The sequence below is a fragment of the Cebus imitator genome, unplaced genomic scaffold (genome assembly GCF_001604975.1).
Source record: "Cebus imitator isolate Cc_AM_T3 unplaced genomic scaffold, Cebus_imitator-1.0 Scaffold300, whole genome shotgun sequence".
NCBI classification, from domain to species: Eukaryota; Metazoa; Chordata; class Mammalia; order Primates; family Cebidae; genus Cebus; species Cebus imitator.
The window spans coordinates 2,255,947-2,273,800 of NW_016107615.1; the positions used below are offsets into that span (position 1 = coordinate 2,255,947).

General features: G+C 36.6%; 1 long non-coding RNA gene across 1 annotated transcript in view; it reads right to left on the reverse strand.

The window, feature by feature from the left end:
• Positions 1–416: 416 nt before the first annotated feature.
• LOC108285559 overlaps positions 417–17,854 on the reverse strand; it is a 34,085-nt gene continuing 16,647 nt past the window's right edge. The window contains exon 3 of the long non-coding RNA XR_001817634.1: positions 417–954. This is a non-coding gene — a long non-coding RNA (uncharacterized LOC108285559). The remainder of the gene's footprint in view (positions 955–17,854) is intronic.

Here is a 17,854-nt window from a genome sequence, read left to right on the forward strand (position 1 = left end):
ATTCCTAGGAAAGGTAATAAAGATTGGCCAATACCTTTGCAAATCAGTGTGACTATTAGGATATTAAAAGCCAGCATCCAGAAATGCTGTCATGTCACCCTAGTGACCCTTTCATCTAGTATGGATGTTGAAGAATTTAAAAGAACAAAGAGCCTTGCCTTCTTTACGCTGACAAACCTAGTTATAGATGCTATTTTCTGCCTACTTACTGATGTTCGCTTGTTTAGTAAATGTCTTTATGTGTGTAACAATTTTGTCTGAGATTTCTTTCACGATAACCTGGGAGTCAGATTGTGGGGGACTGCTAACTCTCACCAGCTACATCAACTAGTGGCTACCATTCTCAACCAAAGAACCACTTCAGAAAGAAATTAGCTTTGTCAGTTCACAACAATAAAGAAACCAAAGTATCTTTTAAAAAGAAAACTGTATAGATTATCTCTTTATTAAAAGCATGGTGCCATGAGTATACACAAACAAAGCTTTTATACTTAATATTTGGGATGTCACAGGTTTCCCCATTTCCATGTAGAAACTACTGAGTCTACTGCCAACAGGTAAGCCCGTAAACCTTAGAGATAGTCACGCATATTCAACCCTTACTTCAGTAGACAAGGTGTGAAATTTGAAGGACCCAGGTAGGGTCCCTGTTTCTATTCAATTACAGTATTCGAGATGTAAACTTTTTGGAAGCAGACTTTTAACAATGTACAAGATAAGATAGCTTAATGGTCACAGAGATTTGCAGTTCTCTCTCTGCAGGTACAGACCGGTATATAGGTGTCCATTTGTCTGGTTGCTCACCATGGCCGGCTAGTGAATGCTGAGATTTCATAGTGACAAAGTCGCTGCGGAGGCTTCATTTGTTGCTTGGGTTTTGAAAAGCAGGAGCATGAATGAGCAAAGGACCAAAATCTTCATCCCACTGGAAAGTATACAGCAAAGGAGGCAATCCTAATAAATAAATGAAATTAAATTAGAAAGGGAAAGGACAGAAGTAACTGGAACTTGTAATTGGAGATTTTCAGTTAATTAAAATGAAACCACTGAGAGAGTTTTGATTAGTTCAATGGGTGATCTTCTTCCACAAAAACTACTAAGAAGACACAAATAACTGGCATTTTGAAACTAAAGGAGGGAAGTTGGATGTCTGAGAGCAAATGAAGAGAAAAAACATGAAATGATAGTGGCTGCATATGAAATGGAGAGAATAATACAAGAAAAGGGAAATCTATTTAAAGACATTATTCAGGAAGAAACTACAAGATCTGTTGATAGCGAACAAAAGATAAATTTCTCATTGATGTAAGGTGAAATGAACACACACTTCATCCATCCACCAGCATCTCATGAATCTTCTAAAAGTGGGACTTCCAACATGTTACTTTCTGTCCCCAGAGGGGAGAGCCTTAGTTAAGAATCTAAGAATAAGGTCTAAATTCCTTACCTTGAAATTTAAGCCTTTCTGTAGTGTAGTCCCAAATTCTCTTTTTCAAATCTACCTTTAAAAATAATTCTGATTGCAGAAGTCTTGGGAGTTTCTGTTCCGCAATTCAGAAGCAAATTTAAAACTAAGTGTATATGACTCAATCCTGATCAAGAACAAGGCTTTCTTAGCCCACTATCTTTCTAAGTGTTCCACCTTCTATTCTAACATGGGGAGATGTACAAGGCTGTGAGTTAGAGAAATCAGTGAAGGACCTTCACATCCAGTGGCACACTGTCTGTGTGAGATGGATCTGCAAGCAGGACGGGCCTGGGCAGAGACATAGCACAGGTAAGCTAAGCAATTGACTTCAGTCTATGGGCTGACCATGTACTCTTTTGGCCTCATTAAAGGCTATGTCTCTCTTGCAAGAACTTTTATTTCTTCATTTCACTCTCTCCTGTCATTAGAAGCCCAACTCCTCTTCCCTCAGCTTCCGGTTACTTTTTCACTCAATCCCTGTAAGTTGAGAAGCCATCGACCTGTATAACGATTGAGTGTTTGCAACCATCATGGCTCCTCAGTGGACAACTGCAGACTCCCATCTAGCTCTGACACAGTTCAGGCTGGAGGAAATGAGAGTACAAGAAAAAGGAGGAACCCAAAAAATAACCATGAAATAGTTATTGCTGTGAGGTTACTTCATATGTCCTAAATTTTACACGATTGATTCGTTCTTCAGCAAGAAATGTTTCACTGTTTCCGTGGTATTTTAGTTTCCTTTTGGGATCTAAGCTATATTTCTTAAATGAAGAAATTATATTTCTTAAATCTAAGCTATATTAAAAGTAATGGCAAAAATGATAATATTAAGTGTAACCACCCTGACACAATGCCATAAGATGCATTTTCAACCGTGCTTCATCCCAAAGTCTGCCTTCTTCTTATTTATACCTGGACTGCTGATTCATCACTGCTAGAGAAAAATTACACAACCACTTAGATTGATACTATTAAAAATTCATGGCCTCAAACTTTAAGTGTCTAGAAATCCTGCAGTTCTTCTTCAGGCAAATCTCTTTCCTATTGTTTACAGTGACTATTTTTATACTTCTCTGTCTTCCTCAAACCACTGGACCAGAGGCTGCTCACTTCATTCTCAGCAAATGACCTAACCTGCTGTTTATAAAGCAAACAGAAACCTGCTGTTTGGAATTACCTCAATTCCTCTGCCAAACCCATAATCTCATCTGTTTCTGAATATATATCCATATTCTATCCTCCTTTCCTTGCTGTAAATGCAAAATCAACATATGTCCTCACAATTTACTGTTCTCTTTTTCATGTATTATTTTGGAGAGATAAACAGGAGTATCTGCTGTATAATATTGGAGGCTCCCTCCACATTGCCTGACAAGAATCTGCCTGAGATTAGTGGCGCCTCATTCTCCAGTGGGAGGGGTTTCTATTATTTTCAGCTTCGCGTAAGGTGTCCAAGTTCTATCACACCAGGGATTTGATATCCATGATAGCGGGTAAGCAGCTGCAAGATGTCTGCCTGTGACTCCTTGAGGAGTTGGTATGCAAATCTAGACTGCATATTATTTGCTCTCTCCGTTTAGTACGAAGGATGATAACAGGAGAGTTAGGGCCGTTCCCAAGAGCATTGCTTTACTGCAGGTCCAACTGTGCTCAGGAATAAGGTATATACAGATCTCATGCATTTCAGCATATAATCTCTTCTTTAATCATCGTGCAAGAATAAGTAGGATCATCTTGCTCCAGGGATACAAGATTACGCACACCATCCATACTGCTAAGTGTGTCCCCAGTCATTCGCATCTGACAACCTCTCCTAGGGAGTAAAGATATCACTACAAGATGCAGGAACTAACATCTATGAGCTTCACCTCAGTTTTAAGATGTATATCCAGTGGTGTTGTGGCCCTCACTCTGTATCTTCCCTCTTTCAGGGTTCTTGACACATTTTAAGAGGGAGTTCCAGGTCTCTGGCAATGGGAAAATCCCCAAGATGGAGCTAGGTGCTCCACTCATTCTGACATCAAGATTTACTATCCCAATATGCGGAGGGGGCGGGGGGGGCAGGGGGTTGGTTTGTTTTGTTTGTTTTGAAATAAGGTCTCGCTCTGTCACCCAGCCTGGAGTGCAGTGGTGTTACCATGGTTCACTGCAACCTTGACCTCCCCGGCCCAAGCAATCCTCCTACCTCAGCCTCCCCTAGTAGCTGGGACTATGGGTGCATGCCACCACACCCAGCTAGCTTTTGTATTTTTTTGTAGTGACAGGGTTTTGCCGTGATGCCCAAGCTGGTCTTAAACTCCTGAGCTCAAGTGACCCTACTGCCTCAGCCAGTCAGAATACTGGAAGTACAGGCCTCAGTCTGTAATGTGTACTTTTGATAAACTGTACCCAGCCACATGCAGTTTGGATAAACACTAAAGTCACATGAATCGTAAAAATCACAGCTCAAACCATATCATAATCACAAAAGGAAGCCAAAATATTAAGAGAATACAAGACGTTTAAAAGTGGTAAGAGCCCTTCCTAAGAGAACAAATGAAGGACAACCAAGGCCATGATGGGTCAACCAAAGACTTCAATAGTTCAGACACAATTTTGTTTAAAATTTTCACTTTTTAACCATTCCCAGGGCAGGACATTGAATGCATTGATTATTTCCTGGCACTCCGTCAGCACTGACTCAGTAAGATGGGCAGCTGGTACCCACTCTGACTCTGCCTCTATCTATGAGATAGTAGATGATTCCAGAGAGACTTTCCATGGAACTACAGGCAGAAGCCAACTCACAGCGGTACAAGAGCCTAAGAAGTGGATTCTAGCTGGTGTTTTTTTAACATATCCATACACTTGGTAATAAATTATTAGTATCCATCTTCCAGTGGCTTACAGCATGTCATTTCTTCCCATTTCTACAATAGTTTGCTCGAACTTCACTGTCATTTGGATTTTAGTTTGCTTCTATACAGGTGGGTTGTTTTTTTTTTCCTTGATTTCATATTTTTCTCAAGGGAGCTGTGAATACAATGGACTTCAAACCAGACCGTTTGATCTCTCCTTGTGCTTAACTTTCCAGGAAGATGTCGCAATTGCCCCCGAACAATAATCAAAAGGCACTTCTATCTCTTCCTCTGAAATATCACAGCTCCCGGATGGGGAAGGAAGGAGAGATGTTAAATCCCTCACATCTTTAGTTTTGAGAGTGAGAGGAGATGAAAGAAGATGAAAACAGGCTTCAAAACACACAGAGAACTCCTGTATTTACAAAGGGGAAAAAAACAATGGCATTCAAAATGCTACAGAGCAGTGTAAGTAGTATCTCCAACTCCCAAGCAAATAAAATACCTTTCACTAAAGAAATCTTATGTGACCTGAGACAATAAACTTCTGTACAGTTCAGCAGTTGATTTTATAGCTAAAATAGTCAGGCTTTGCCTCCACATATCCACAGTTCTGGAACATGAAGCTTTTCAATACCCATCATGTTCAAATTACTGCCACCCCATAATTTCCTCAATCCCATCCCACTGAAATGGAATGTGTCATATGCAATCTGAACTTCCATCATAGCAGCCGTTTAAAATCAAGAGGGGCTGGAAGTTACCTATATGGTCTGTTATGAACTTCCTAAACATAAATAAGAGATTTCAGTCCCATGCAAGTAGAAACCAGTGGTGAATTTATGATACGAGTTTTATTTGTTTTTCAATTAAGAACTTAAAAAAGAGTTGACAAAATGTTTTTTGAAAGCTTTGAAAAGAGGCAGAATAGCAAACTGACGCAAGAACAGAAAACCAAACACCACATGTTCTCACTCATAAGTGGGTGTTGAACAATGAGAACACATGGACACAGGGAGGGGAACGTCACACACCAGGGCCTGTGGGGGGACGGGGAGTTAGGGGAGGGGCAGCAGGGGGTGGGGAGATAGAGGAAAGAGAGCATTAGGAAAAATACCTAATGTAGATGATGGGGTGATGGATGCTACAAACCACCATAGCATGTGTATACCTATGTAACAAACCTGCACGTTCTGCACATGTACCCCAGAATGTAAAGTAAGATTTAAAAAAGAAGAAAGGAGGCAAAATAGACCTACTGTAGAGAGTTTCTGAGTTGGAGAGTGGAGTTCAGGCACCTTAGGAGAAGCTGGGACCTAGGAATCAGCATTTGATCTAACGTAGTGAATGTCAAGGAAGATAAGTGGTAGAGAGGGACAGATTGGGCAGGTGGAGTTTAATATCTAGAGACATACAGTGTCTTGTGGCACAGCTGGTGATTGTCATCATCAGAGAGGCAGTGGGTGGGGTGAGGTCCCTGCAGGTAGAGGGTGCACCACAATGGGGTACCTGGAATGCTGCCAACAACAGGGAAGACTGGCAACAAGGAAAGAGCCTCAGCTCCTGGACTACTGTGTGATTTAATAACTGAAGGAGAGTGGAAGGAACAAGGCAGCATTTCAATAAAAATGACAGCGATTCCTAACAACAGCAGATTTGCTAAAACACTGGGAAGAGTTAAGTCTTTTACTTCATAGAGGAAACTGATACTTGAACTGCATACTCCTCCCAAATTCTCTCAGCTAGTGAGTGCCAGAGCCAGACTTACCAAAAGGCAGGCCTGCTTAGATCCAGAACTCGTAAGCAAAATGCTTTATTTTACTGAGCTAGAAAGAGCAGAGGTACAGGGAACTCAGGAAATTAGGCACAAGGTTGTGATGAACATCTACATGTATAGCAGTTCCTGTGTTCATAAGTTTAAATGCAAGGAAACATAACTAAAAAGTCTATGGGATTCTAGAATTTACAAAGCACTTTCACTTAGATGGTTTCAAAATCAAGATAAAATCCTTGATAATCAAGTTCAGTATCCAAAGACCTAACAGAATCAGTGAGGTTCTGTCTAAGATGACTCAAACATTAAGCCATCTACAAGAATACACAGGAGAAGGTTTTTAAGACCTTGGATTAGGCAAAGTAATTTTAGATATGACACAAAAAGCATGAGCCCAAAAATAAAAAATTGTTAAGTAGGGCTTTAAAAATAAAAAAGAAAGCATATTAAAGTAATTTATTTTCAAATCATGTATCCAACTAATGACTTGTATCCAGAATATGTGGGAAAAAAAAAATCTCTCAGAATTCAACATTTTTTAAAATGTTCCCAATTTTTAAAATGGTCAAAGATTTTTTAAGAATGCTTCACCAAAGAGGATACATAATTGGAAAATAACCTTAGTGTCATTATTCATTAGAGCAATGAAAAAATTAAACCCACAATGCAATGCAACATACATCTACTTAAAGAGCTGAAATCGATAGAACTGACGGGTATCAGTCTGGCAATGATGTCGAGCAGCTGGAATTCTCACGCGTCGCTGGTTGGAAGGCAAAATGGCACAGCCACTTTGGAGAACAGTTTGGCTGTTTCTTCTAAAGTTAAACATACACTTAACATATGACCCGCAGTCTCACTCCTGTTTATACAAGAGAAATAAAAACTTATGTTTACCAAAACTGCTGTAAGCTAATGTTTTAAAGTGCTTTATTCATAACTGCTAAAAATTGAAAACAAGCAAAATGTGCCCCAATTATTGAAACAGTTGCACATACATTCAGTGCAATATTGCTCAGCAATAAAAAGGAACTACTGATATGTATGACAACATGAATGACCTCAAATGCATTATGCTAAGTGCAAGAAACCCCGTTCAGAGAGTAAACACTATATGATTTCATTTATATGACATTCTGGAAAAGACAAAAACTACTGGGCAGAGAACAGATCAGTGGTTGCCAGGGACTGAAGTGGAGGATGGGCCAATTACAAAAAGGCAGCCTGAGAAATTGGTATGTGTGTGTGATGAAACCCTTTAGTAGCTTGATTGTGGTGGTGAACACAGGAATCCATGAATCAGCAAAATATATACTGCTGTACACTCCTCCCGGAAAAGTTTACTGTAAATTAAATAAGAAAAAAAAAATTTTAACACTAAAAGTGATTATATATTTATAATTATAATCACTTTTTTATTTAAAAATATATATTATATATAATTTATAATATATAAATATATCTGAATATATTTATATATTATAAATTATATATAATAAATTTATATACAATAAATTGTGTGTAATATATAATTATATAAATAAAATATATAATAAAAATACATTTTTTTACTTTTGCCGAATAAATTCTGTATGAGTGTGTGTGTGTGTGTGTATGTGTGTGTGTGTGAGAAAAAGAGAGTAAAGAGAAAGAGATTTTGCCAAAAGATGGCTCTTTTATAAAAGTATGGGAAGCACGGGCTGTCTCCACTCATGCAGACTTTTATGCAGAGTAGCTATTCAATATGCATTTGTTAAGTCAAAATGAATAAAAGAATAACAAAGTATACAAATTACTTCAAGTTAATTTCATTTACAAAATGTAAATACCAAAATTAAACAATTAATGATATTTATAACTGTCTCAGTAATGATTCACATTGAGATCTTTGAACTTATATCACTCTCTACACACAAAGCTTGCAAAGTTACATAAAAGCAACAAAGCAAACTCAATTAATTTATTAGCATATTTAAAATTCAGGGTGCCAATGATAATTCTGGTTGTCATTTTAAGTTATAAAGCAGCAATTTAAAAATTGCAATAATGAAAAAGTAGACTAAGTCATATATTATGTATGATTATAATTTTCTGGACATATTAAAATTCATCTTTATTATAATTGATGAATATAAAATATATAAAATTACTTTAGAAGAATGTGGATACAATGGAAGTATATCAAAGGAATAATATTTCATATGCTGAACGCATTTTATATTTTATTTTTAATCCAAATTTTTGTAGAATGATTCAAGCCTACTTTAAAAATGTAAGTAGCTTGTAAAGAATACAAATTACAGTCATTATCATGATTTGTTTTAAAAACAGATCATTACAGCTTCAATAAGTTTCACGTGAAAGACATCAGCTATAATTCATAAAGCAAAAGAAAGTATTGAGGAAATAACCTAAGTGTGATATTAGCAGATATATTGTACATCTGAACATAGATAAATGTTAAATGAAATTATCTTTTGAAAGCATAAACTTTTATGAGTTTATTTTAATTTAAAAACTAGCTACAGCTGTTAGTACAAATGTCTAACAGTGCTTATTGACATGCACTGAATTGGGGAAAAAAGATACAGGGAAATGAAAAGTGTATACATTCAACAGAATTTTAAGACAGTGTATATGCCTATGCTTATCCGGTTTTAGTAGGAAGCAAGAATCTGGTTAATAACGAAGCCCCTCCCTAACCTTAAGAAAGTGCAGTAGAAAATAAAATGAAAGAAAAAACATTACCTTGCTTTGCAATTGTGTGTTTCAGACATTTTGATTGCCAGTTTTAATTTTGCCTTGCAACATGAAGCTGTGTTTTCAAGACAGCTAGTGCACCCTCACATATTAATACTTGTGTGTTATTTCTTTGGGTAGAGAATTGACAAATGTTCCTAATTGGACAGTGGGACAACACGGATAGGGAGCTTATATCCAGCAACTTTTTTTTTTGTCCAGAACAACTAGTTAAGAGTTTGCCTATGAGTCAGTAAGGTATTTTATGGTGGTTACTAATATTTTCTTAGGAGTTCAGTAAATATTTGGACAAAAACAGACAAAGTTGTATTAACTTATCTAAAGTTAGACCGAAATAAAATATTTGTCGAAAATGTTAACTCATGTCACACATCCAAGATGATAAATTATTTGTGATTGATTGTTGGTGGTGCCACAATACAGGTAGAATTCTCCTCCTGTAAAACCTAATCTAACAAGATTTACATTTCTTCTTACCTTTTTCTGTGAAAGTGGTTAATGGTCATGTATATAAACTGTGACAAGTAAAGATACTGACTCTGTGAAAAACCACAGATTATATTCAGTACCTAGGGCAGTGACTGTCCCACATTACACTCAATGAAAGCTTATTGGACTAATGGAAAATGTGAATAAATTCTATGTAAAAAGAATAAAATTATGTTCTTAGGACATCATGCTTGAGTCAGTTTTAAGTAAAATGGATATTTTATTTTTGCAAGGTTGGGAATATTCTCACACATTATATGTATGAGCAAAAATTTATACAAATTTTCCTATGACAATTTACTGAGATTTTTAAAAATTCTTAAAATGTACATATGCACAGATCTAACATTCTTAGTTCTAGGAGTTTATCCCAAGGAAAGCATTTAGAATTTGCACAAAAAAATGCCTGTGTTTTTAATAATAGCAAAGTCTGGAAACCTTCTTCTAAATGTATAATAATAAGCAATTGGTTAAATAAATTACAGCAAACTTACATAGTGAAATATCTTTGAACTCATTGAAAATGATGTTTTCTATGGAAACATGTTTGTTTTATACATTAAATAAAAATGTAGTTTAAATTGGAATGTATACTGTCATCTCATATCCTGTGCAAGTATATGTATGTGCATGCATACATAGAAAAGTGGTACATACCAAGTCATCAATTATTGTTATCTATAGATGGAGGATTTTAATTTTCTTCCTTTTCCTTTCTGAATTTTATAATTTTTCAACAGTGGACCTTATTTACTGCTATTGAAGTAAGAAAATACAAGTAAGAAAGTAAAAGACGCTTGAAAAAGGAGTAACAAGGCCACTCAAATGAGTAGCTTGCCCCTCTTCTGGCTAAGCTGAGTGATTGCTACTTCTTTACCAACACAACTCTACCCCTGCTCTAATCCTCCCAACTGCTAGATAAAACAAAGAAATCCAATCATCACCTGTCTCTCTTTCTTTCTCTTTCTTTTTTTTTAATCCCAAGGACTTCAAAAGAATGTCTTTGTTTCTTGATGGCATCTGATCCAGAATGAGTTTCTGCTTTGTAATCCATCCTTAGAATCATCAGCATAGGCCGGGCGCGGTGGCTCAAGCCTGTAATCCCAGCACTTTGGGAGGCCGAGGCGGGTGGATCACGAGGTCAAGAGATCGAGACCACCCTGGTCAACATGGTGAAACCCCATCTCTACTAAAAATACAAAAAAAAAAAAATTAGCTGGGCATGGTGGTGCGTGCCTGTAATCCCAGCTACTCAGGAGGCTGAGGCAGGAGAATTGCCTGAACCCAGGAGGCAGAGGTTGCGGTGAGCCGAGATCGCACCATTGCACTCCAGCCTGGGTAACAGGAGTGAAACTCCGTCTCAAAAAAAAAAAAAGAATCATCAGCATAAACCCAACCCCATAAGAAGCTCTTCACATGGACACAGGGAGGGGAGCACTACACACTTGGGTCTGTTGGGGGGAAATAGGGGAGGATTAGTGGGAGGTGGGGAGTTGGGGAGAGATAGCATGGGGAGAAATGCCAAATATAGGTGATGGGGAGGAAGGCAGCAAATCACACTGCCACGTGTGTACCTATGCAACAATCTTGCATGTTCTTCACATGTACCCCAAAACCTAAATGCAATAAAATAAATTAAAAAAAAGAAGCTCTTCACAACACCCCCTTACTGAGGTGCCTTCATAATGACACTTAAATGCACTCTCAGATCCTGCTGCACCGAGATAAATAAACCCAACTTTGTGACTCAGTATTTGTGGTGGGCCTTGGTTGTTTCTTGTGATGATGATGGTGGTGATGGTGGTGATAATGATATTGGTGACATTAGTGGTGGTGGTAGCCGTGATGATAGTGAGGCTGGTGATGATAGTGAGGCTGGTGATGATGGCGGTGGCGATGGTGATGGTAGTCGTGATAGTGATGGTGGTCGTGATAGTGATGGTAGTCGTGATAGTGGTGGTGGTCGTTATAGTCATGGTAGTCGTGATAGTGATGGTGGTCGTGATAGTGATGGTAGTCGTGATAGCAGTGGTGGTCGTGATAGCGATGGTAGTCGTGATAGTGATGATAGTGCATGGTGAGTTTTTAAAACTTGTAGTATTTGAAACCCAAGAAACCCAAGAAAAATGTCCTCTTTCACATAGTACAACATTATGGCAAGTCCTATGACTTCTAGCACAGGAGAGGCAATCTAGTGAAATAGAAAGAAACTATACTAAGAGTCAGGAGTTACAGGTTCTAGTCCTGGTTCTGCCATTAGTTGACTTTGTTACTTCGAGCTAACCACTCAGCCTCTCAGGACCTCATTTATTTCATCTGCAAAATGAAGATTTCTGGATTGACTTCTGAAGTAACTTTTCATGTTGTGTGGCTTTTTGCCTTGCTCTCTCTAAGTTATCAGGTCATAGGCCTAGACTAGATCATGTGCAGTCTGGGTCCACGACTTATTTTTGTAAGTAAAGTATTTATTGATATATAACCACATTTGTTTACACATTGTCTGTGGCTGCTTTCACATTACAACGGCAGATCAGAGTGGTTACAATAAAAACTATGTAGCCCACAAGACCTAAAACATTTATCATCTGACCCTTCACAGAAAAATTTTGCCAATGCCTGGTCTAGGTGTATGTTAATAGATACCCCTAGACCAGATATATAAGATATATATTTGGCATGTTGAATATATATCTTATTAGCAGAAGATCTGCTTCACAAGGTAAGGATTTCCATCTCTCGTTCATCAGCATATCCTTAGTGCCTATGTCAGTGCCTGGTTTCTAGCAGATGCTGAATACAAACTTGTTAAATAAATGAGTGTATTAGAATAAATGGCTGAATGAATTATAGCCTCTGGAGGACTGAAATGTTTATTCATTAGTATTCTTCCTGTCTTGGCAATGTTTCTATTTGCTGTGGAATTTAAAACATATCCAGATGGAGGGAAGTTTATATATAACACCCATTTTCAGTGTTGTCTATAGCAGGTCCAAGTGTATGTAGTTCCAGCTACATAACAGGGCTTAGCTGAAGCAAATTCTAGTCTGATTTTCACAGACAGAAGTAGCATACAATAATTGATCCCACTAAGGAAAAGTATGGATTAAAAAAAGTAGACTCTGAGGTTTCTGGAAAACGCTCCTTCTTCAGTTCAGCGGACAAAGAATCAAGTAAAAGTGGAAAAGAATCACCATATAGTATAATCTTAGTACCAACATTCATTGTTTTCATATTTCTAAAAATAAGATTTGTTGATCTTTCGTTTGATGTAGGCTCATTGAACCAAGGTCACCAGTAATGTACCCAAAGTCAAAAACAGGCTTATGTAGCGTGCATCTTCTGTTTTCTATATACTGGAACAGCCAGTAAATTTCTCCCTTGTTTTTTAATAGAGATGGGGATCTCGCTTTGTTGGCCAGGATGCTCTTTGACTCCTGGACTCAAGCAGTCCTCCCAGCTTGGCCTCCCAATGTTCTTGGATTACAGGTGTGAGCCATTGCTCCTGGCCAAGTAAACTTTTTTTTTTTAAGAAAAAGTGTATTCTTTTTTCTTTACTTGATAAATAAAAATGTATCCATCATGTTGGATATAGGGGTTTTTGTTTTATTTATTTACTTTGCATGTCATCAAAGATGATGGCAATGATAAATCGCTACTAAATAAAGAGCTTTGGAATTACAAACCTGGTTCCAAGTTCCAGCTCCACAAACTTAATAACTTACTAACTCTGATGTTCTAGGCAAGTTATTTAATTTCACGGTGTCTCAGTTCCTCACTTTTAAAATGTGGATTGTAACATTTATTTTATATACTAGTTCAGAGCAATAAATAAGATGATATATTTAAAGAGTCTAGCACTATTCCCTGCACATAGGCTGTTCTCAAAATAATGGCAATTATTTTATCTACCTTGATTATATCATATATTCAAATGATATGTACATTATCATATATTACATAATTGTGTTGCATGACATATCTGTGAGAACACCAATTGCAAAAGGGAAGAAAAAAATGTTTTAAAATATTATCTGATTTGAGTCATTTTTACTTCAAAGTTTAATTTTAATCTTTTGTAGGATCAGCAACACCCAAAACACTTTTCCAATTATGAGTCTATTTTGTCTTTGAAAACAAAGTCTGTTACATTGGTTCACCAGTATTCTTCCCTAATAATACCAGAGAGATTTGCTGTTTCTACCTCTCAAAGCGGTTACAAAGGGTCAGCACTGCTTCAGGAACTTTACTAAATAAAGCCGCTCTTTCCCAGCTGGGCATAGAGCGGATGCTGCTAGTGTGCATGTAAGAGGACATAGCAAATAGTCATTATTGCTGTTATCATTAAAAGACATAGAAACGTTATTCTATTTCATTGAAAACACACTGTAAAGTTCTGAGAGTTTATAGAGTGTTTATTCAGAAGATAGTTCTCCTTATCAGTATAAAATCACCAGCATCATCTTGAAATTGCAAACCATTTATTTAAAAATTTAATTCCAAAAATATCTGATTACCATATATATATGCATATGTATATATATATATATATATATATATATATATACACATAAACACACACATATATATATATGGCAATCAGATAGTTTTGGAATTAATACATGCATATATATATATATATATATAAATGGCAATCAGATAGTTTTTGTGTTTTGAATGTCTTTAAATAGCCTTGGGTGTGTCTTCAAACTATCCCAAAACATTTGGTGATATTAGATTATTGATTTGAGTTTCTCAGAAGACCTTCAGACCTAGTCTTAAAATTTTTTAAGCTCCTCTGTAATGCCAGGAAGTATACTCAGTATTTATTTCTGCACCTAAATTAATGACATTCTTTCTAACCCATTCTATATTGCCAGTGTTTTTAAGAAGCATTATAGTAAAAGGCAAAGCAAAAACACTGGGTTGATAAAAAAAAAAAACTTTGAAAATATTACAGAATCGTAGAATGTTTAGGAAAGCAGCTGATATATGTGGAGTTTTTCACATACCTAAAATTTACCTTGAATTCTGGAAGAAACTCAAAACTTCTTCCTTCCCATACCATCCTGTCCCCACCAATAAATTCTGGACCTAGGAAAATATTAGTAGTGATCAAGATTTAAAACACTGACACTAGGACCAAATAACTAATAGAAAGAATTTAAATTTTTCTTGTTTGGAGAAAAAATATTTAAATCATTTTATTTCAAGTAGCTTGTTCCCCTAGGATTTGCATTTTGGACCCACCTTGTTTTGATCCTCTCTTCTCAAATTTGTTTAGATGGGTCTGAGTCTACTTTCTTCTTCGAAGAAGCTCCTTCTTTGAAAGATGCTTAGAATGGTATCTAGGGAAGAAACATTCCCATGCTCTCTTGAAGATATTTTCCTTGCAATTTTCAACTTGACTTCTCTCATCATCAGAGTAGCAAAATTGGGAGGGCTAAGCTTAGGATATAGGCTTTGGAGAAAATTTGCAAAAGTAGGGAACACTTCTGTAGGCCTTAGGACAGAAGAAGAAAATACAGCCATAACCGATAACACATGATACCTTTCCAGCTCACCAGTCTTCTCTACAAAGATATGAATTCTTCACCACCCCATGATCACTGAGATTCACTTGCCTTTGCTTTGTATGCATGCATCTATTTGAGCACCTAGAGAAGTGGTAAAACTGTGGTATGTGGCTGGTGAAGCACTTCAGCATTTTACTCCTAGACACTTTTCTCAATCTTTTCTATTCCAAAGACATAAATAACATACTGCTGAATAGGCTCAAAAAGATTTAATTTGCTCATTTTGGATGTTTGTGTTTTATATTAGCTTTCCCCAGAGAAACAGAAAGAATAGAACACTATGCATGTTTGTGCATGTATGTATGTGTGTGTGTGTGGATGAGAGAGATATATATATTTTATTTTTTTAGAGTGACTGGAATATAATTTATTAGGCAATAATAATAATAATAATAACTTTCCGAAAAGAGAGAGATCCTAAAAGTCAACTTGCTGGTTGTCCCCTTAACAGTTGAACACAAGGGTTTTTACATGTAAGCTGATGTTGTTAAGTCCCCTAATTGTATAAAACACAAATTTCTGGTGGCTTGACCCCATTCCCAAAGTTCACACGGGGCCCTTAGTCGGCTAAAGGAGAGTTTATTTATTTTTTAATCAGCTCTAGTGATTGTGGGGCTGGTTAAAAATGAAATTTGCAGAATGGGCTGGCAGGCTAAAGAATAAGGGAAGAGTTGATGTTTCAACTCAAATCAGAAGGCAGTCTGGAAAAAAAAGAATGAGTCTTTTTTCTTCCTGTCTTAAGAATCTTCAACTTATTAGATGGCGTCCACCCGTATAATAGAAGGTAGCTGCTTTGCTCAATGTCTACTAATTTAAACGTTAATCTTGTCCAAAAAATAGCTTCACAGCAACATAAAGACTGGTTTTGAACAAATATCTGGGGACTATGGCCTAACCAAGTTGACATTCTCCTATATATTAGCCTTACTAAAGATTTGAAATGTATACTTGACCCTTGCTCAAATGAAGATTCATAGAAAAGTCCTTCGTTTTTATATAACCTGATAAAAATTGGACAGCCTTAATATAAGTGTCCTACTCAACAGAAACGTGTATTCAATAACAGTGAAAGAAAATCACTAAGAAAACATTTACTAATTTCTTTGGCAAAGGAAAACATTACCTTCAAAACACACAGCAGTGGTTTTAAATATAATCTCTCTATGCTTTTTCATCTCACACAACACAACAGCTACCCACAGTGTGTGGTTTTTAGGTTCTAGGCTCATGTATTTAGACACCTCAAAAGCTCTTAAAACTCAGCTTTCACTGGCTTGTTTCCCACCCTTCTTTTTTCCATTGTTTCACTCTTCCAGAAACAATGGAACATTGTTTGCTCCCCCAGTTGTGTCTTTAGCATTTGTAATTTGTCCTTTTCGCCTTTCCCAGTCTCCTGCTTCACCCATTACCTGGGCCAGCATATGAAAAGTTTGGAAAACCAGATGTTACATAACAAAAAGGCAGGGAAATGGTAGTAGGTTTTTAACACTCACATGTTAACTTTTTTCAAATCCTGTTTTTATCAGGATTTTTAAAAATTCCCCTGTTGTTATTGTTATGTTCAGAAGTGAGATTTTTTCACAGGTACATATCTCTCAAATTGTACCAAAAGCAACCCAACCCACCAGTCTTTCATTTACCATCCACTTCTGTCCACAGTCTATGCAACAGCAAAAATATAGAACTTCTTGCAATTCCCCAATATACCATGTATTTTCTGAGTCCTGTGCTCTGACATGCTATCTTAGGTCTTACTTATCCCTCTTCTCTCATTTTGTTTTCATGACTTACCCACACATAATTTAACACCTAGCTCAAATATCATTCTCTGAAGCCTTTGCCAGCCAAGCTTCTTTGACCTCTCTGGCTCCATTTTGCTATACGTACATCAAAAATAATGCTTTTCATATTACATTGGAACTATTGTTTCATGAGTCCATTCTAATCAAACAGAATTGCTTAAGGACTAAAACCTTATTTCATACATCTCTGCATCCACAATTTCATTAATCAAGACTTTTGGCTACAAGAGATAGAAATAAAATTCTAATTTAGACATAAAAACGAAAACTACTAGTTCACTAACTGATGCACCCTGGATTATGTAAACTGAGATCAGTAACTCCAAAGGAAAGCAAATATTTTTTCCCAAATGTCCCACAGACTAATCCTCCTACAAGTCACAGACACATCTGTGAATTTATGTCAGGCACTACAATTATCCCAGCCTAAGTCAAATGCTTATCATCATGGGCTCAGGAGACATCAGCATCATAATTATTACCCCAGCGGGACCAAAAGTGAGGATACCAAGAGAAAGAGGAAAGATGGCAACATGATAGGCAGCTTAAGACCAGAGCAACTACAGTTTGCTACCTGGAACTTAGCACAATTGATAGGTGCTCAAAAAATATTAAATTAATAAACAAGTTGTTCTTCTTTGTTCTCTAATGCTCTTAGGATCTAACAACAACTTTACTAGCATATTGTATTCTGAAGACAATTACCAACAGTAATTCACCTGAAACTGTATAACATTAAATTCTGATACTTTATAAGCCCCAGATACTTCCAACCTATGACTTTGGAAATGCAATGGTAACACCATGCAATAATTGAGAAAGTTTACAAATAATCAAAAATTCTCCTCAAGGTTTAAACATACACATACATATACCCACATTAATTTATATATTTATATTTATGCCCACAAATATACACACCTTCATATTTATGCACACGCACATATACACACACATAAAAAATGACCATTCTCATATCAGAGAAACATATCTGAATATAGAGTCACCAAACTATAAACTTGGTAAAATCTGTTTTGCAATCAGCCCTACAACTACATACTAAAAATATTCTTTTATTTTATACACGTTATGAACATGTTTTATCAGGCAAGAGTTTAAAGGATAAGACCCCTACTGTTTGGGATAGTTTA